Source organism: Lissotriton vulgaris, chromosome 6 (assembly GCF_964263255.1).
Source record: "Lissotriton vulgaris chromosome 6, aLisVul1.2, whole genome shotgun sequence".
In the NCBI taxonomy this organism is placed as follows: Eukaryota; Metazoa; Chordata; class Amphibia; order Caudata; family Salamandridae; genus Lissotriton; species Lissotriton vulgaris.
The window spans coordinates 1,405,134,197-1,405,154,549 of record NC_141694.1 but is presented as its reverse complement, the minus strand read 5'-3'; the positions used below and the strand labels follow the sequence as shown (position 1 = coordinate 1,405,154,549).

General features: G+C 49.5%; 1 protein-coding gene across 5 annotated transcripts in view; it reads right to left on the bottom strand.

Moving 5' to 3' along the window:
• RALGAPA2 (Ral GTPase activating protein catalytic subunit alpha 2) overlaps positions 1 to 20,353 on the bottom strand; it is a 1,781,019-nt gene that overhangs the window by 944,827 nt on the left and 815,839 nt on the right. The window lies entirely within an intron of this gene.

The following is a 20,353-nucleotide window of genomic DNA, read 5'->3' as shown; positions in this document are numbered from 1 at the left end:
TGCGATAGGCCCTCAAAAACGCTCTAATAGCTTCAGTAATATCCTTGTCAGATTTTAGCGCACTTTCGATACACTCCACCAGTACATTATTGAACCTTTCTACCTAACCATTGAACTGAGTATAATATATTGTGTGCAAATGTTTTATTTCATTTTTCTTTAGAAATATATGCATGTCAACGGAGGTAAACCTCACACCATTTTCTGACATTTCAGAAGGTGTTCCTTCCATAGAAAGCACTTCCTTGAAAATGTAATAACATTGCACGCATTGAATTCAGCCACACCCTTAACCTCAACCCATCATTCATAACAATCAACTACCTCATGTGAGAAGGTAAAACATTAAAAGCACCCACAAACAAATCAATTGCCACCTTCTGCCACACCTTTTACTGGCAGTGAGGCAAACTGGGTGTCGGAACCGAAGTGACCAAATATTTATCACTAGGGTTACACTGACAACGGTGACAGACTAAATCCTCTACATCACCATCCTTGCCCGGCGATCATTATTTACAACACATTCATTGTTTGGTGGCTGTAATGCCCAAATGACCAGAATGTGCGGTCTCCAAAATCCTGATTACATCAAGTGGTTGTTAGATCAGGGTAAAAATGCAGTTCTCATTCTCCCCCATCTATCCGCCGCATTTGATACTATCCCACATACTATTTTCTTACACAGTTTGGCTAACTTGGGTGTAGTTGGCATTGCAAGGGACTGATCATAGTATTTCCAGAGTCCAGAGGCTAATCGGTATGGCTTGCACCTTTTACCACGGAGGTTAAAGGAGCTAATCAAGATGTTCCCCAAAGCTCCTTGTTGAGTCCCGATCTTTTTAATGTTTATATGTCACCTCTGGCCTCTGTAGTAGTCTTTTAACTGCAAAATTATTTTGTACACTGATGATACACAATGGCTCTTTGTCTTCAAGGGATCTCCTGCCTTGATTGAATCTACCTTCAAGGACTACATGCAAGTGGCGTAACGAAAGTCATAGGGGCCCCCCTGCAAGGTGCACAGAGGGGCCCGCTCCGGATTTAATCCGGAGCTCTCTGGCGTGAGTACAGTGCTGAGGGGTCCCCTGCAGCCCCTGGGTTCCCCCGCACTGCAGGGGATGCGTGGGCCTGTGTTATGCCCATGCTACATGCTTGAAGTCTATTAATAGATCCAGGGCAGTCAACTCTAATGTAATACTGATAAAACAGGAATTATTTTGTTTGGATCATGTGCTTTGAACTGATGGGAAGATATATGGCCCCCTGCCTGGCCAGCCCCTCCCCCAGCTGCTTTGGTGGTAAAAAAATTTGGAGGTCGAGTTGGACAACTGTTTCTCCATACGACCGCAATCTCCACGGTAGTGGACCAATGCTTCGTGATGCTTCGTGCACTGAGGAAATTTCTTCCCCCCTGCCCTCTGTTTGCAAGAGAACTGTAATCCATGCTTTGATAACCTCCTACTTGGATTACACCAATTGAGAGCATTGGAAGATCTGATAACCCCTTCGGTGCTCATGACGGAGCGGTTCTGTCATGAGTGCCGGTTGGGCTGGGCTTATGACGGAACCATTCCTTCATGGCCCCGCCCGCTCAATAGAACTTTCAGCACAGCGTGAAAATTCACGCAGCGCTGAAGGAGTTAAGTCGCTTCAGGTGGTCCAAAATGCAACTGCCAGGCTCATTATGCGCCTGCCCAGTGGCTCATCAATTTCTCCTGTTCTGAAATCCTTACACTGGTTGCCATTAAGGAAGCGGATTTTATTCAATTTCCTTTTCTTGGTTCACAGGGCAGTGTTTCTTGCCAGACTAGGATACCTTGCATGGAGATTTGTGCCCTACCGTCCTTCTAGAGCGCTTTGCTCAGCTTCTGCTGAGCTGTTCGTTGCCCTGCGTATTATGCGCATAAGGAAGGGTGGCAAAGCCTTTTAGCTTCTTGCTGTTAAAGCTTGGAACAAACTCCCATGTGATCTGCATGAGATTCCTCTAAAGGACGCCTTCAGAGGAAACTAAAAACTTGGCTTTTCTCCTCTGTGCTATAAGGCTTTATACCCAGTTGCGTATCATTTGGTTGCCCTTAGCGCCAGGCAACACACTGAGTAGCCATGCACTCTACAAATCTCCTCATTCATTCATTATACGTCTAACACATGGGGGAATCAATTTATCACCTCTAACCAACACTTCACATTTCAAAGACAACTCCTCAGCAATCTTCCCAAAAAGTTGCAAATTGACCCTCACACTCTTCTCACAAAGCCAACCGTATGTGAAAACAGCAAGCTCTTGTTGTAGTTCAACATCTACCTCCAAATCTTTCCGCCAATCCTGCAAACTCTTACCCATGACTCAATATTCAATCCTCGCAATGATACATTCCTCAATCTCTTTTTCCACTGAATCCCATCGGTTATCCATCGGTAATCAAGACAAGCAATCCGCTTTAATTTTTTTCCCCCAGCAATGTGTGAGAGTTTGAAATTAAACTCCAACAGTTTCAAAGATAATCTGGCCTATCTTGCAGTAGATTTAGCCATCTTTACTCCATGGAGGATGTCAACTAAAGCCTTGAGATCTGTTGTCAACCAAAACCTTCTTCCCCAAAAATCGTGTTTGAATTTTTCCTCACCCTACGTGCACGCAAGCATCTCCTTCTTTATGACAGAGTACTTGGTCTTTTATTCCTTCAACCTATGATAGATAAAACCAACAGTAACCTCCTTGAACCATCCCACTGTGTTTGTACGGCACCCACTCTGTAAGCACTTGCATCAACTTTAACAAATGTTCTCCTTTGTTCTGAACACGGTTGCAAAGCAGGTGCAGATACAACGCTCTGTTTAATAAGGTCAAAATTCTGCTGACATAATGGAGACCAGCTAAAATCAGTATACTTCTTTAGAAGATTTTTAAAACATTCAGTCAAATCAGAGTAATTTTTCATGTATTTCAAGTAAAATTCAGACATGCCTAAAAAGACCTTAATTGATCTTTGTCCGTAGGACAATGCCATCAACCAAACCAGGTTTAGCTTTCACACTATTGGCAGACAACTCATGCCCCAGATATTCCAGTTCACTCACTGTAAAAATACATTTCTCCTTCCTAAGTGTGACACCACTTGTTTAAACATTATAGCATGGATCTCCAATGTGTGAGCAGAAACTAAAATATCATCCTGGAAGCTTATTACATTATTAATGCCGTGCAAAATCCTTGTCATGACTTTATGGAAAGCTGAGACAGCTGAGGCCAGGTAACATGGCATCCTATAGAACTGAAATGTGCCACCAGGCGTTACAAAGGCAGTTAGAGGACGAGGTTCTTCATCCAGAACTACCGGATACTAAGCCACCTTAAGATCCAACTTAGTAAACCATTTGGCCTGACCCACAGTAGTTATCAGATCCTCAAAATGAGGTATAGGGACATTTTCCACCTAAATAGCATTGTAACAATTCCTCAAGTTGACAAAAACAAAGTTCACCTGATTTTTTCTTAGCTAAGACTACTAGAGATAACCACAAATTGGCGTTCTCAGGTACTAAGATATTTTCCTTCTGCATTTCACCTCTCACACTAAATGGTGCATTGCGTAACTTATGTTTGAAACATATCCACCCCTCTGACTCATCATATTTAACACTTCTGATGAACCACAGCTTTGTTTTTGAACACCTCAAAATCAGAAACCCAATGAAGCTTGGACAGTGCCAAAACACCCCAAAACACTGATCATTCTGTAGCGCCACAGGGAATTCCTTCTCAGGTCGTATTACCATCCCAAAGTCTGCTCAATGCCACCTCCTCGCGCACTGATCCGTTTCTTTACCACATGCACTTTGCCCTTAGTTTCTTTTACGCTAAATACAGTGTTCGCCCAGAAGTAACCCACCAAATCAATTCTACTCCCTTCGGAAGCTGTGGTAATAACATCTGGTGGTAAGAAGGCCTTATATACCAAGTTCTCATTAAATCTGACAATGTCACCTATGTAAAAAAATGTTTTTCAATCTTTTTAAAAAAGTAATAAAGATTTTTTAAAAATGAACAGTTACTAAGAAATACTACTGCATGGTCTACAGATATGTAAGAGTCAGAAATCAATGCAACAAATTGTGCCTGTAGGCATGAACTTTAAAATACACATTGTGAGTTTCCCATAGCCTGCAAATTGCTGTTGCAATCAAAATTAACACCAATGTGAAAAGTCTTAACTTCGATTCTGTGTAGAATATTTAAGCGTGACAGTGGCTGTTAGCAGAAGATAATGTACTTCAACCAGAAAGTGGCACAGTAAACATGAAAATGCAGCACCACATCTCCAATTAGAAATTAAGCGTACAGCGCTCGGACGTCATCCGTGATCCCAACGTGTTAAAGGCTGCTTCATCACCAAACTCACTCCTCCGCGTCTGTTGCATAAATGATCCAACACAGGGATACGGCAAGGCAGAAACAGCAAACCTGCCTGTGAAGCGCAAAAGCATCCACTAAGGCCAGAAGGCAAATTAAGGAAACAGCCTGGGAACTCCACACAGTTAAATGCACTCGAGCACTGATGAACGAGGGAAATCTTAAAGTCTATCACCCACAATTACATGCGTGCGAGCAGTAGCGAAAGCGCAATAGCGGACCCAACCTTTTATTAGGTAAATAATACATTTATTTGTTCAATTAATTAAACTCATTGTAAAAAGAGACTTCGCGTAGTATAGGACATGGTTTAAAGCACCGAAACGTTTCAATAATCATATAAGAGGTTTAACCATTATAACATGTATGATAATAAAAGATAGCGTTATCTAAAAAGCACTTGAGCAAATGCCTTGTATAGAAAAAAGAAAAAAAAACAATTGAGTACCATACATGTAATCTCATTATTATTAGTTCCAGCAGCAATAATGCACAGTGACTTCTTACTAACCCAACTGATGATTCCTCCATTAGTCCACACACCCCTCTTTTGCAGTGTCTGGCTCCTATATGGCCACAGTACTTCTTAGGCCTTAGGGCCCCCACCATATTGCAGGTGCCCATCTACTGAATGCCCCCCGTGTTGTTTGAGGACTCAATAACAGCAGTGCTAAAGAGAGCAAAGTGTTTCTTGTGGGGGCGGGGTTACTGGTGTAGAAGCTAAGAATATGTGCAGGCATGTTTTGCAGCCGTAGCTATACGTGCCATATGCAGATTAAAAAGGCCAGTGGTTGTTAATACAGATTCTGTGCCCTGGTATCACTAAGAGTGACCTTTTAGCAGATTTTGGATTGGAGCCAAATATTTGCCAACTCTGCCGGAGTCTCTAAGCAATAAAGTAGCTCTTTGATCTCCCTACAGATGGGTGCCCCATGTGCTAGGAAAACTGTTTTTTATAAAGTGCATTGTGCGTTGAGAAGGGCCGGGAAGTTGCAGAATAGATATTCCAGTGCTTCCTTACTTAAATGACAGTCTGCACGAACCAGCATAGGAGTGACTTCCAGCTTCCATTTAGATATTTTACCGGAAGAGCAGTGAGTCTTCCATAAAGAATATGGTTTGGCACTGTCCTCGTTAGTGCTCTGTTCAGGTAAGGGTGGACGTTTTAGCAGGTTTCACCCGAAGATCACTAGTGAATGTTCACACAGCTTAATGCAGTAAACGTACACATGAAAATCTTCAGGGCTTTAATTGCCAAAGTGGCCTTACTCGACATCCACAGCAAAGCGAGTGGACACAGCGACTTAAAAATCAGCAACTAAACTCCAGTAGACTCCTCGTCGCCAAATATGAAGCATCAGGTACAAACAGGAACCCAACGTAGATATCCAGAGAGAGTATGTTATTGAAGTAACAGGAGCATCATTGAGATGGGTGTAAAAAGGCCCAGGGATTCCTACAACTGCTCTGACCATTTAATCATCAACAAAGTACATTCCGATATAGAACACTAAACGGTCTAATAATAACATGACTTCTTTATACAACAGAATGTAACATTAACCAAAAACGACATAGCTTATATAAACAGTCCACAGAATGAAACAATTCCATATTGCTACACAGAAACCACAGCAGTCCGTCCTTAATACGCACAGACTCTCTGAATGAGGGACTTGTTATGGCTTCAGCTCTGAAAGCTACTTTGAGGGTGCGTGTGAGCTACCAGAAGCTCCTGAGTTACTCATAGGAGACCCCGGAATTATACAGTTGTTTGAGTAAGGGTAAACAAATATTCCCTGCTTTATTAGGAGAGTAGATCAAGTGTTCGAAGAAGATGCTGTAGCTAATCGGAGTTCAAATGGTAGCACTCTGTATTGAAGAGCGAGTTTCTGACTATGAATCGTGGATACTTCTGTGATGCTTTGCTATGGGGATGCAACAGTAAAAATCTTGAGATCAATCGCAACCATCCTTTCCCTTTTCTTTAAATTGGTACATATATGATACAAACCTAGCATTCACATTTTTAGGTCTCGCCTCTCAATGCGCATGCGCATTAAGCAGAGCGAGACTATAGCGACTTAAACAGACTATACCCAACTGGCGATTTGGTGCTGTGCTCGTGCGCTTTTAGGTCAATGCGCAAGCGCATTGACCTAAAATGCGCGTGCACATCATCAAATCGCCATCTGTTCCCCAGCAGCTCTTCCTACTCTGCCCCGCAAGCTTACCCCAGCGTGCGCTCTGCCTCAGCCGCACTCCTCCCAAACCTTAGAAGTGAAGCTTAGCTTCACTTCAAAGGCCCCTGCTGCTTCACACCCTCATCGCCGCTCTCCCCGCTCCGCCCTCTCCCCTGCCCGCCGAGTCGCATTTCTCCTCCCCCCTCCCCTTCTCTGCCTTCTGTCCTAGTTTGGTCTCCTTTATTTTCTTGTTGATTTACTAAAAATAATTAAGTGTAAGCCTATTTGCTTTTCAGTAAAGGTTGTGCACCTTTTATCCATCTTACTATCGCATTGTTTATGCATTGTCTTGTGAGTGCTAGTTTCATACCGTTTTAAGTTTGCTTTTGTGTAAGACTTGTCTTAAAATTATGTTTTGGAAGCACATCGCCGCTCTCCCCGCTCCGCCCCCTCCCCTGCCCGCCGTGTCGCATTTCTCCTCCCCTTCTCTGCCTTCTGTCGTAGTTTGGTCTCCTTTATTTTCTTGTTGATTTACTAAAAATAATTAAGTGTAAGCCTATTTGCTTTTCAGTAAAGGTAGTGCACCTTTTATCCATCTTACTATCGCATTATTTATGCATTGTCTTGGGAGTGCTAGTTTCATACCGTTTTAAGTTTGCTTTTGTGTAAGACTTGTCTTAAAATTATGTTTTGGAAGCACTGCTGGCCGCAACGTCGGTACTACCCCAAAAAACCGCTTAAAACAGCTTGACGCTTCACTTCGCTTTGCTTGCGTTTAGCTGCTCCCTTGCTGAAAAATGTTCATTTGCTGCGTAAAAAACCTGTTTTTAGGCTGCACTGTTCTAAACTTTCACTCCATAAAAGCATGGTTATACAAGAGTGGCCAGACTCCACCAATGTATTAAACACAATTTATGTATATTAGACGCCATGTCTCGCATAAAATAATAGAATTTCCCCCTATTTTTTGCTTTCTTGTGAGTGTGTTACTGAAGCACTGTCCGCCCGATTCACGCAAACACGTGCGCACCAAAATGCTACTTGGTGCACAGAGGGCGCGGTTCTCGTTTCCCTTTCATAGAGTGCCCTTTCACGCTCCTAAAACGGCATAGTGTATTACATGGGAGTATAACTACTGCAGAGCAGGGATTTGGGTGCTGTAAGACAGGATGCTTTAAAAAACAGATGCACGCATAAGAACCTGTGAATTTGTGGATATTTTAGCAAGGCACATTCCAAGCACGTGGAAGGTAGTATTTGTTCCTATTGAGTGCGGGAGTAAATCTGTATTCGCTGGTGGGAGAGAGCAGGGGGGTGCAGTAACATGTAAACATCACTTTTATAACATACAGTGTTTACTATTGACGACCGGTGCTCTAACCGGAACTGCATCCGAGAGTGCAAAGTATCAAGAATAAAAATGTATTCAATTATTAAGATGCACAAGTCTAATGAGTAACAGCCGCTGCTTTTATACTTCTCTTTTCCCAGGTACCCTTTGTTTTTCTGAAGGAGGGAGGCCATTAACACTGCCGAAGTGTCAGTATTGGCTTTCTTTAAGGCACCGGATTTCCCTAGCCTCCTTTGAGGCTTTGCATTCTGGTTCTGCTGTTGGTTGCTCTTTCACTCTACCTTAGACTTCCAGTAAATGTGATCTGTTGGATACTGCAGCGTAGGAGCAGGCTGGCTCACATCCCCTCACCCTCGCACTCCCTCACCATCACCCCCCTTACACACCCTTACCCTCATTCCCTCACCCTCACACACCCTCAGTCACCCTCACACCCCCTACCCCTCACCCCCTCACATACCCTCACTCACCCTCACACACCCTCACCCTCACACACCCTCACCCTCACACCCCCTCACTCACCCTCACACCCCCTCACCCTCACACCCCTCAACCTCACTGCTACAACACATATTGTGTTACAATAGATGTCACATTTGCAAAAGATAAAACTATTGGCATTGTAAATAACAAAGCTATTAATTTCGCTATTTTCAAAACAAGCACATAAATAAAAAATGTGTCCTTTACAATACCAATAGCTCAAACTTTCCTAATGAGACCTATTGCATTGCTGTGCCTCTCTCCCCTGCTGCACTCTCCTGCTCTCTAGAGAGGTGGCCTAATGACCGGAGCTGCCATCTAAGTCACGTAAATACAAAACATGTTGCATTCCAAATGCTATAACTATTAGCGTTGTAAATGACAAAGCTATCAATTTAGCTATTTTAAAAACAAACAAATAAAGAAAATATTTGTCATTTACAAGACCAATAGCTCCAACTTTTCTAATGCGAGACCTATTGCATTTCCAATGCTTGTTTTTCTTCTCGTGTACTTGCAGGATTCGCATAGGTCTAGTTTCACCTTGTAACTCAAATTCTGAGACTTTCTTTTGAATCCTGAGTAAACTCCATGCCTCTTTTGTGGGGGATGGCAAAAGCTCGATTGCACATTTCTTGAGCATAACAGATGGGTTCTTCCTCAAAATGTAAATGCGGTGCTTTAATGTTTGTTTTGGAGGAAGAGGTGGTGATTTGGCCTTGAAAGAGAGAGTGCCTATGACTCACAATATTTAGCATCCACTTGTCTATTGTAATGGACTCCCAAGCTTCCAGTCGTCAAGAAGGGGGGACAAGGGGTTGGAAGGGAGGTACAAGGTTGTCCTTGCCGGTTTCCAGAGCAATGCCTTTCTACAGGTTTTGACGGTCTTGAAGGCACTGATTTGGTCTTTGAGGAGTTGCACTGGCACCTCTGGCCCAGGGCCAGACTGGGAACCGAAACCAGCCCTGGCAAAGTGCTCGGTAAAGCCCCCACCCTTGCGGCCCAGCAGGGAAATGCCCAGTGCCCGCCACGGTCAGTCCGGCCCTGCTCTGGCCTTGCTGTTGATGGTTTTGCTGAAGGCTTTGCGTCTGATAGGGACGGAGAGGGAATTGAATCCTCCTTAGTAGTACAGTCTTTCTCTAGATTTGTACTTCTGTTTAAAAATAAACTCTTTTTCACTTGCAGGTCTACGGCTTTAAGGGTCGCCGTTGCGTTTTTAATTTTAATCATTTCCTCTTCTGAGTGCTAGCCGAATAAGGCCATACCTGAAAATGGGAGGTTAATAATTTTTTTGTGTTCAGGCCCATACAGGCCACATTTATTTATCTGAAACACAGCGTTAAGCCTACAACCTCTTGTAGAGGCCGGCCGCGTTTGCAATAGTTCTTATGCTTGCGTAGCAACTGGAGCCGGCTCAAAGCCTTAACACAGCGCCGTGCCTACAACTCTCTCAGGAGAGCCGGCCGCGAGGCTTATGGAGGAGTAGACAGAGGCTCATCACACGCGGGCATACGCCCACTAGTCATAGGAGGTATAGAACAGGCAACGAGCCCAACCGTAGTAAACAGCCCAACAGGGCACAACTGTCTCCGAGCGAGACTAAGGCCAGAGCGGCAAGTAGGAAGAAAGAAAGTAGAAGGAGCAAGAGAATCTGAGGTCAGAGAGTAGTGAGAGGGGAAGGGATAGTGGCTGTGGGTGGCGTGTCTGGGGGCAAGGTGGGGGGGGGGGCTTGCTCTGCAGCGCGGGGTACCGTAGCGTGTCTAACACTCAAGGACACAGACTGGCAGGGTCCGTAGGGGCAATGGCGTCTTCAAAGAGGCGTAGCGTGCGGAGTCTAGGGGGCATGTGTCGTGCATGTAGTATCGAACAGAGGTATCGCACTAGGGGTTTCCAAACTGCTGTAAAGCGTGTGTCTCTCAGCTGTAGCCTAGCCGTGAGCAGTTCCAGCGCAAGTACCTGCCAAAGGCGTACAAACCAGGATGCTATGGGCGGCGCTTCAGTACGTTTCCAATACAGGGCTATGAGTTGCTTAGCCGCACCTAGCATGTGGAGTGCGAGTACCCAGTCGCTGCGGGTAAGTGCCTTGAGTGTGCTAGGGAAAATGCCGAGTAGGATTGTGGACACTTCTTCAGGAATGGGGAACCCCAGCACCCCTCTGATATGGCGGAGTACCTCCTTCCAAAAGACTGTCAAGGTTGGACACGCCCACCATATAAGCACAAAGTCACCAGTCGCAGAGCTACATCTCCAGCACATCGGCGAGGTTTTAGGGAACATTTTGCTAAGGCGCAGCGGGGTGTAGTACCATTAGGTGAGCAATTTATAGGCATTTTCCTGCTGCGGGACACTGCGGTAGATTTTGGGGATATCGCGCCACAGCCTGCTCCATTGGGAGGGCTCGATGTCCGCTCCCGCCGTCAGCTGCCATTGTTTCTGGTACGGGTGTGCGGGGGTTGACTTAGGGTGCTGCAGTATGTGGTATATTTGCGAGATTAGTCTCTTCAGCCCCCCGAGAGAGCGCACCAGCTTTTCGAAGGGTGTGAAAGCCCTGGTGGCCGCCTGATATACTTCATCACCCGCGATCCAATGACGTAGCTGGGTGTGCTGAAAACCAGCCGACGGGGGGAGTCCGAACTCTTCCCTGCAGTCCTCCCAGGTCTTGGGCAGGCCCCCCGAGGAAAAGGTCCCCAACGACTCTGCAATCTCCCTGCGTCCACTCCTCAAACGCACGTGTTTTGTGGGCCGGAGGGAATTGCGAGTGACCCACTATCGGCGTGTGCGGAGATGGGAACGATGTGAGACCCCTGGGCACGGCAATCTTGTCCCATATATCCAGGACCGTTTTTGTAGGGACTGCTATGTAGGCGCTCCTGGAGCGCGCCGCCCGCGGAAGCCACGGCAGGTCCCATATAGTGCGTCCCGTGACCGCCCGGTCCATGTGGAACCAGTGCTTGTCACTTGCACGAGCACCCCACTCTACTACGAAGCGCAGGTGTGCTGCCCAGTAGTAGTGGACCAAGTTGGGGCATGCCAGGCCGCCCCTGTCCCTCGGTTCCATAAGGAGTTTCTGCGAGAACCGGGGGCGTTTCCCGCCCCAGATGAAGGAAGTGATCTCTCGCTGGAGGCTTCGGATGCAGTGAAGCGGAATCGGGGTGGGCAGACACTGAAAAACGTACAAAATTTTGGGCAGAATCGATATTTTGACCGCGTTTAGGCGCCCCAGCCAGGAAATCATCAGAGGCCTCCATCTCCGGAGGTCCTCCAGAACCGCTTTACGACACTCCGTCCAGTTTACCGAAGACCAGGAGTCCAGATAGGGGGTCAGCGTGAGGCCCAGGTATTTAATTTGGCCCTCCGCCCACTGGTAGGGCACCGCCGCCTTCAGCGGTTGAAGCTCGTCAGCGGGTATAGTGAGGTTGAGCGCCCAGGACTTGTCGTGGTTTATTTTGAGGCCCGATGCCTGTTCATATAGACACAGTACCTCGTGAAGCGCAGGCAAGGATTCACTGGGGTGTGTGAGAGTGAGGATCAAGTCGTCGGCAAATAGCGCCACTTTGTTGTCCCTCCCCCCGTGGGCTATTCCATGTATTCTGTGGTCGCGTCGTATCAGTGCCGCCAGTGGTTCCACCGCAAGGGCAAACAAGAGCGGCGAGAGCGGGCATCCCTGCCTCGTACCCCTATGTATTTGAAGCGGCGGTGTTAGTTGGCCGTTTACTCTGACCCTGGCTTGCGGCCCAAGGTACGGGGCCATAATGCTAGTTATCATTCTAGGACCTAGACCGAGCCTCCGGAGCACCGCTCTCAAGAAGGTCCAGTCCACCCGGTCAAAGGCCTTCTCCGCGTCAAGCGAGAGAAGGCAAGCCGGAATGTCCCAGTGTCGTGCCTTGCCCACCAGGTGTGCCAGTCGGCGTACATTCTCCGCCCCTTGTCGGTCCCTAATGAAACCCACCTGGTCCGGGTCCACAAGCCCCGGCATGTAGGGGTCAAATCGCTTGGCCAGGATCTTGGTATAGATCTTCAGATCCGTGTTTAAGAGGGCGATAGGTCTGTAGGAAGCACAGAGCGCAGGATCTTTTCCGGGTTTCGGGATCAACGCAATCTCTGCCATTCCCATGTCGGAGGACGGACCGGACGTGTCAGAGAAGGAGTGGTAAAGCCTGAGCAGATAGGGACGGAGCTGGGTTAGGAACACTTGATAAAAGATCAGCGGGAGGCCATCCGGGCCTGGGGTTTTCCCGGTGGGGAGGTCTTTAATGGCCGCCGAAATCTCCTCTTCCAATATGGGCTCCTCCAGTTCCGAAGCACAAGCCGGCGGTAACGGAGTCCCCTCGCAATCGTCAAGGACCGCCGCTCGCGCCTCCTGCGATGTGGGTACCCCCGCGTACAGTGAGGTGTAGTAAGCCACGAAGGCGTCCTGTTTTGTCTTCTCCGTGACGGCCGTGGAGCCATCCTGACAGTGGAGTTTAGCGATATGGGCTCTGGCTGTTCTCGCTCTCAGCCGTCTGGCCAACATATGCCCTACCTTGTCTCCGCCCTCATAATATTTTTGCTTCAACGCTAATAAGGAGTACTCTGCCTTGTTAGTGCGTAGGAGACGCAATTGTCCCCTGAGGTTAGCTAGCTCCCTTCTGGACGCTAGGGAAGATCTAGTCCTGTCCCGTGTCTCCGCCTGCTTGATTTCGCCCGTAAGCTGAGATTCCAGCTTGTGAGTCTCCCGTCGTCTTGCGATCGCTAGGGACGTGATGTGCCCCCGTATGGTGGCCTTAAAGGCGTCACATACTACCGGGAGGGGTGTCTCGGGCAGATCATTGACGGTGAAGTACGAGTCTATGGCTTCGCGGATGCTATTCACATCGTCCGGATCTCGGAGGACACCCGGTGGGAGGTTCCAGCGTCGCTCCCGAGGGCCGCACGCCAGGGGGTCCTGCAACGTAAGCTCCACATGCGCGTGGTCCGACAGCGAGATATCCGAAATGGCAGCTTGCAGCGTGTCCCGAGCAAGGTCTAGGGAGGTGAAAATGTAGTCAATGCGCGAGTATGTCCGGTGGGAGTGGGAGTAAAAGGTGTAGTCTCGGACCCCCGGGTTGTGGTAGCGCCACGCGTCGACCAGTCCCAAGTCCGTGAACTGGGATCTGAGCGCAGAGGACATCGCTCCCGCGCCGCCACCCGCGTTTTCCCCGCGATCTATATCTGGGTCCCACACTAGGTTAAAGTCGCCACCCAGGATTGTACGCGGCTCGTCAGACTTGAAGTGGGTCCTCAGGAGTGACTGGAGATATTTGTCCTGCGACTGGTTGGGTGCGTATACATTACCCAGGGTGTATTGTAACCCCCCCATCTGCACCGCAGCCCGGATGAAGCGCCCATCACTGCTCCTGTATGGTTTGGTGAGCCCCTGCCTACAGCCCGCTCTACACAGGATCGCCACCCCCGCCGTTTTAGTGTCAGCCGATGCCCAGAATTGTGTGGGGTATCTAGGGTGTGCCATGCGCTTAGTGTCCCCCCCGTAGGAGATGCGTCTCCTGCAGAAATACGATGTCTGGGGAGTGGTGGAGAAGGTAGCGCCATACCTGGTTCCTTTTGTTGGGGGAGTTCAGCCCCTTGACATTGAGCGATAGGATCTTTAGGGGCCTGGGTACATTCACTGCCATAACACTAGGGGGGATACTGCCGCCTTATCACCCAGCACCCTCCACCCCGCATGGGTGGGAAGAATCACCCCCCTCCGCCACCACTGCTGCAGCTCCTGATATGCATCAGCAAGGGTCTCGGGACTGCCACCCCACCCGAGGGCCGAAGAGGGGACAGCAAAGGGACAGTTCGGGAGAAAAGTAGGAGAAGTAGGCAGAGTGGGAAAACAAAGAGAACAGGAAGAGATAGGAATCACGACGGGCCAACAGGGCCCTAGCACAGTGTCCCATGTTCCGGACATCCTCTACCCGAGGGTTTGGATGATCTCAGGAATGTCACTTCCTACGGGACAGAGTGGGGGGGGGGGGGTTCTGTTGAGAATGAAGGTCCCGGTAGCCACGGAGCCCGCCTGCCCCGTTGCCTCAGGGCGGGTTCAGGGGAAGTGAGTCTAGTGTATCTCAAATACGGGGAAGGTTGAATAACTTTTACAGGAGTACCTGGATCCAGCGACGGGGGCAAGGTCCTGCAGCAAAGGTCCGCCAGGGCGTATCCTCTCGATCACCCCCAGGGGCCAAACCGCTGGCCATGGCCTCGTCAACCCCTCCGAGCCGCCTCTATTGGTCAGTTGGCCCCCTGTAGAGATTCGGCAGGTTGTAGGGCCAGGCATGCGCTTCCCCCTTGTTGCCGGGGTGTGGGAGTACGCGCAAGCCGCAGGAATGCAGGTGGAGCCAGAATGCCCATCAGTAAGCGTACGGGCGCAGAAGTTCCCATTCCCGCACAGGTGGTCGTAGTGGCAGTTCCCTCGGCGACCGGTGGTCATCTAGACGTGGAGACTGGCTCATCGGGGGTCACGGTGTATGAGGCTTCGCGGGGTGCTCCTCGCGATCGCTCTCAAGGGAGCGAATGTGGTCAATGATGTCTTGGCCTGGGATGTGGAGAGGTCGTCCTTCGGGGTCGTCCGGCGACGCCGGGTCACCGTGGTCCAATCCGGTCGAGCCGGCGGTCTCTCCTGTCGCGTGGGGTGAGATGGGCTATGTTCGGGGGACTCCGAGAGTCCAATCAGTTGCGCCGCCTCATTGTAGGAGCGGAGTGTCCTGCGCTTGTCACCCCAGCGAAAGATCAGGGCGAAGGGGTGCCCCCACTGATAGGGGATGTCGAGAGCCCGTAGTTTTTCTGTCACAGGACGGAAGACTCTCCTTCTATGTAGCGTGTTAGGTGCCAGATCTTGGTAGATTTGGATCTTATGTCCTCCGAATTGCAGGTCCTGTTTGTCCCTTGCCGCTTTCATTATAGCCTCCTTCTCCGTGAAATAGTGTACTCGGGTAATTATATCTGGGAGAAGGCCCGTCCTGCCTCCCGCGCTGAAGACTCGATGTGCGCGGTCCAGAATTGGCAGGGAGGCCCCCTCTCCGCCTCGCACCTCGTGCAGGAGCTGAGCCGTGTAGGCCATGATGTCGGTCCCTTCCTTTCCGAGTGGTACGCCACGGATTCGGAGGTTGTTGCGGCGCCCCCTATTCTCAAGGTCCTCCTGCTTGACCTGGAGCTCGATGTTTTGCTCCTCTAGGGCCACCACCCTCTGCCACAACCGCTCGACATCTTCAGTGCGTGTGTCGACAGTTTTTTCAAGTCCATCGACCCTGTCTCCCAGTTCTGTGACTTCTTTGCGCATTTCCTTGACGCAGGTGTGCACCTCCGCCCGCAGGGATCCTATCTCAGATTTTAAGTCTGCTATGAAGGAGGACATAAAGGCCTGGGTCACCGGGGGAGAGTCGTTGACAGGCGGCGGCGTGTCTTCGTTTGGGGCCGACGCCCCCGCTTTGCCCCACATGGCCACCACCGACGTGCCCTTAGACGCCGTCGCCGGGTCCGCCTTGCCCCCTCCTCTGCCTTGGGTCATCGTCCACCCGGAGCGCGGTGTCCCTCGTCACGGGCGCGGTTCCTCGATAGCGTCGTCGGGGTGTGGAGACAGTGCAGAGCGCCACCAGACCTTCACTCCCCACCCAAGCACTCCCCGGTGTGCAAGCTCGCTCTGTCCGCAAGACAGGGTGCAGGCCCGGGTTCTCTTGTCGCCACCAGCTCGCCTCACAGGTCAGCCCCCCCCTCGGGCTCCGAGTGTCACTCCTTCCGTCCCTCGGGGAATGGCGTCGCCTTCGGGGAGTAGCTCTGGTCACCCCGGGGCCCACAGTCAGCGCGGGGGTACTCACTGGTCTGTCGCAGCCCTGGTCCCTCGCTCCAGCCCGGTCGGGCCAGCCCCGGGGGCACAGATGTCTGCGGTCGCAGAAGCCGGAGGGGTCAGGATGCCAAGCAGTGCCCAGTCCAGGAGCCTCACAGTGAGGTATTTGTACCTCCTTTAATGAATTATCCGATGTTGTGTACTCAGGAGCCTCAAGTCGGCAGGCGGCGTGAGCAGTGGACCCCGCCGCAGTCCAGCAGCGCCGGCCAGCAGTCACCTGTCACCCCCAGTCGGGTCGCCAGGGCAGGTCCGAAGGGCTCCCCTCCTCTCGCAGGATGGGCCAGAGGGACGTCTCGCGCGCTGGGTTGGAGGCGCTAGATTCAGCGCTGCAGGTCACCGCGGGCCTCGGGAACCGCCATCTTAGGGTCAGGCAAGGCCAGCCGGCTCCAGCCCTCCGCTGCAGCTCACCCCAGGGACGGGTGAAGGTGTTGGCCAGACGGTCCTCTCCTCCCCGCAGTCCCGCAGGGAGCTCCCGCTGGCCTGGGGGGTCCAGTCTAACCCTCGGCGTCAGGCCAGTCGACAGCTACGGGGCAGCGCCATCTTGGCCTCATGTGCTGCCGGAGCGCGAGGAGGCTGCAGGTCGGCTCCCAGGCATGTATGGGCTCCGGCCCGGAACCGGAGGGCACCCCGCGGGGTGGAACAGCACAGTCCGCGATCCCCAGCCGCAGCCAGGGTCTAGGGCATCCGCTGAGGCGCAGACACCCAGGCGCCGGACCCCCGTCACAGGACCAAGATGGCGGGCGGGCCCGCCGGCGGCAAAACTTCCGAGCCCTCCGGTCTGTGCTCCCCGGTCTCCCCCGCCGGGTCCGTGTCGCCAGTGACTGCCCCACGCTCCAGGCACCAGCAGCTGTGCAGGTACTCCGTTCGGTGGCCCTCAAACGTCGCTGTTAAAGGCTTATGCAGGCAACGGGGCGACAGAGCTCGCCCGTGGCACGTCCGATCACATAGCGGTCTTGGCCACGCCCCGTTAATAAATTTTTTTAGCAGGTGGTTTAAGAAATGTTAACCCAGGCCAAGATGATCTGTGAAGAAAGGCTCCATGGCTGTAACCCTTTGCTGCAAGGTCCACTCAAGTAACAGTAGAGCTGATGACTTGGTTTACCACCATGGGCCCCTCTTCCACTTACTGCTATAACTCCGGCTGTTTGTGCTTAGGGAAGTCATTCATAAACAACCTCACCCAGGAGTGCTTTTGCACTGGCATTTTATAGCAGTTGCTGCTGTACCATATATCTTACTTGCAGTTGCATCAATATGTTTGCTCTCCTTTTCAAGTGGCACAGTAGTCTCTGGGGTTGAGGCATGTCATTGTCTGACTGATCTCACAATCACAGAGTCAGGCTTCAGATCACTTTTTAAATACTCTAGGAGTTTAAGTATATTTTTTTAAGACATTTGGATTTCAAGCAGAGCTTGCACTACAGGCAGAAGACGTTGTGGAGGCAGCCCAGGTTGTAACATCTCCATTATGATGGTCACTGCAGCTTGGGATGTTTACATTGGAATATTTAATTTAGTTGCTCACCTAAAGAGTATGTCGTGGAAGGTGATTATATCATTGTTGGGACAAAAAAAACCCTGTATGGTGCACAGTTGTGTTCTCTCTCCTTAGTGCCCAATTCAGACTATCTGACATCCTGGATTTTGATTTTGGCTCAGCTTCAAGCATATGTGCGATTATGCGAAGTCCTAGGCCTGTCCCTTGACATAGGAGAGGTCATAGACTCTGAGGGGACCCCCCGCATTCTCTAATTAGTTAGTCACTGAACTAATGCCCTTTCACGGGCTCAGTATGTAGCGCGGTTGTGAGAGCATACGTTATTTTGTCACTCTGTAGTTGTAACAAGACTTTTCTATGGGTTCGAAGGAGGAATAATCATGGGAGAGAAAAGAGTGGGAAGTCTGGGGAGGTTGGGAGTTAAAAGGGGGGTAAAGACGAAGAAAACGAGGGCAAGGAAGAGCACGAGAACAAAGTGATTGGAAATGAGGGCGAGAGCAGGGCGTGAGATTGTAAACAGGGTACAGATATACTATAGAACATAAGGGAAAGAACCGCAGAGAGAAAGAGATCCAAGACTGGAAAGGATTCACAGAAGAGTGAATGAGACCAGACAGGGAAATTAAGAAAAACACATAAAAGCAAATGAGGGAGGAACAAGAAGGAGTAGGAGACAGAGGAGAGTGAGCGAACTACTAGCATAAGGTTCGGGAATAAGAACAAACATTAGTGGGAAGAGAATCACTGACAACTGAATGAGAAGATGGAGAGGGGGTAGGAGAAAGAGAGAGGAGCATGGGAATCTAAAAAAAAAATAGCGTTGGACTAATGCAGAGCCAGAAAAGACACCGAAAAAAAGATGTGAGATGTGCACGGAAAGAGATCACCTTTCGCACAGGTTTGATTAGTGGCTGCCCCATAATTTAACTGATGCAGCGGCGAGAAGGATACATTATCTGCCCTATTAAAGAACTTTGTAACCCACAACAACTTTTACTTTGTACGACTGACTGTCAAGGAGGTGAGTGGTGTTTTTTTACTGTGCTTCTGTACTACAGCATCATAACCAGTAGCCGACAGAGGTGAGGATAATTCAGTCAGATGTATTTATGAGCTTTTGAGGTTTTCTGTAGCATGAACTAGAAAGCATGAACTAGATTTCAATGAGAGTCACGGCTCTGTTCATGCCAGGGGTGAAACACTGCTGACCGACTTCCAGATTGGTCTACATATTTATGGTAAAGTGTAACTTGCCACAGTAATGTTCTCATACTGAGGGAAGACAGAAAGTAGGTTGGTCGAGCTGAGGAGTGGCCTCTGGGGGGGCAAAGGGATTTCTTAGTGACGGAATGTGTGTGCTTTAAGATAGCACTAAAAACCTGACAACTCCTGAATGCCATTGCAGAAACTCTTTTTAGCTATTTAGTACTTTTTAAGTGTCTCCTTTGCCTCTGCAGTAGGCCTACTCAAGCCTTACAACTAATTCTGACAAAGTACCGGGGGGCTTTCAGTCTGCGTCACTGGCTTTGTCTCCGCAGGACTTATGTTTTGTTTCGCGAATCTGTGCAATAAAGTCCTGCAGAACAATGCCTGAAATTCATGCACCCTGGTTTGGCTCCAGCAATTAGACCGACACAGTTAGCCACTGGGTTCACTGGTAAGCAGCTCTGCCTGACATCTGATGTCTGTATGCGCATGGCTAGCTGTCACTGATCGGGGGTCTGGCCAAGTTCCCTAGTCGCAAGTTTAGCACAAGCACCTTTAGAAAAGGGGGTCGAAGAAAGGAGAATATCAAACAGGGTTGGTTGAGAAAAGGCACAGGACGAAAGAGAAGTAAGGAAAATGAACAAAGGAGAAGGTAGCATGAATATGGGGGAAAAGGAAGAAGGAGTGCAAAGGACGAGAGAAAGGAATATGGAGAGATTGCAGTGGGTTGGAAATGAGGGACGAATGAGAGTTGAGCAATGAAAAAGTTGTAAGAGGAAGGAGATGCAAGAGTACGCCGCAAGAACCGATGAAGAGACAATAACAGTAAAAAAAGGATGGAGCAGAATAGCGGTAGGGGTCCAGAAGTACATAGGTTTGGCTTTGCGATTCCCAAATAGCAAACACTCATGTACTGTGTCTGACACATTTTGCAATTCCCAGTGGGTCGCAAATAAACCTACCTCATTAATATTCATCAGACCGGTCTCGGTTAGCGACCCATTCGGAATCGCTAAAATCACAGTGATGGTGTCCTGCTAGGAACAGCAGACTACCAAGTCTGTGACTGCTTTTAAATAAAACATTTTTTTTAATGCAGCCTTTTTCGTTAAAAGATTGGAACCTGGATGCATTTCAAAAATAAAAAGGAAAATTTTCTTTTTCAAGAGTGGGCAGTGGTCCGTGGGACCACTGCCTGCTCTTAAAAAATGTTTTCAGCAACATTCACAAAGGAGAAGTTGGTGGTAAACTGCAAATGTTTTGCAACCACATTTTGGCCGCAAAACATCAAAACATATTACTGCGAGTCGGTATTAGGTAGGGACCTCCTGAACACGCCCCATCCTAATAC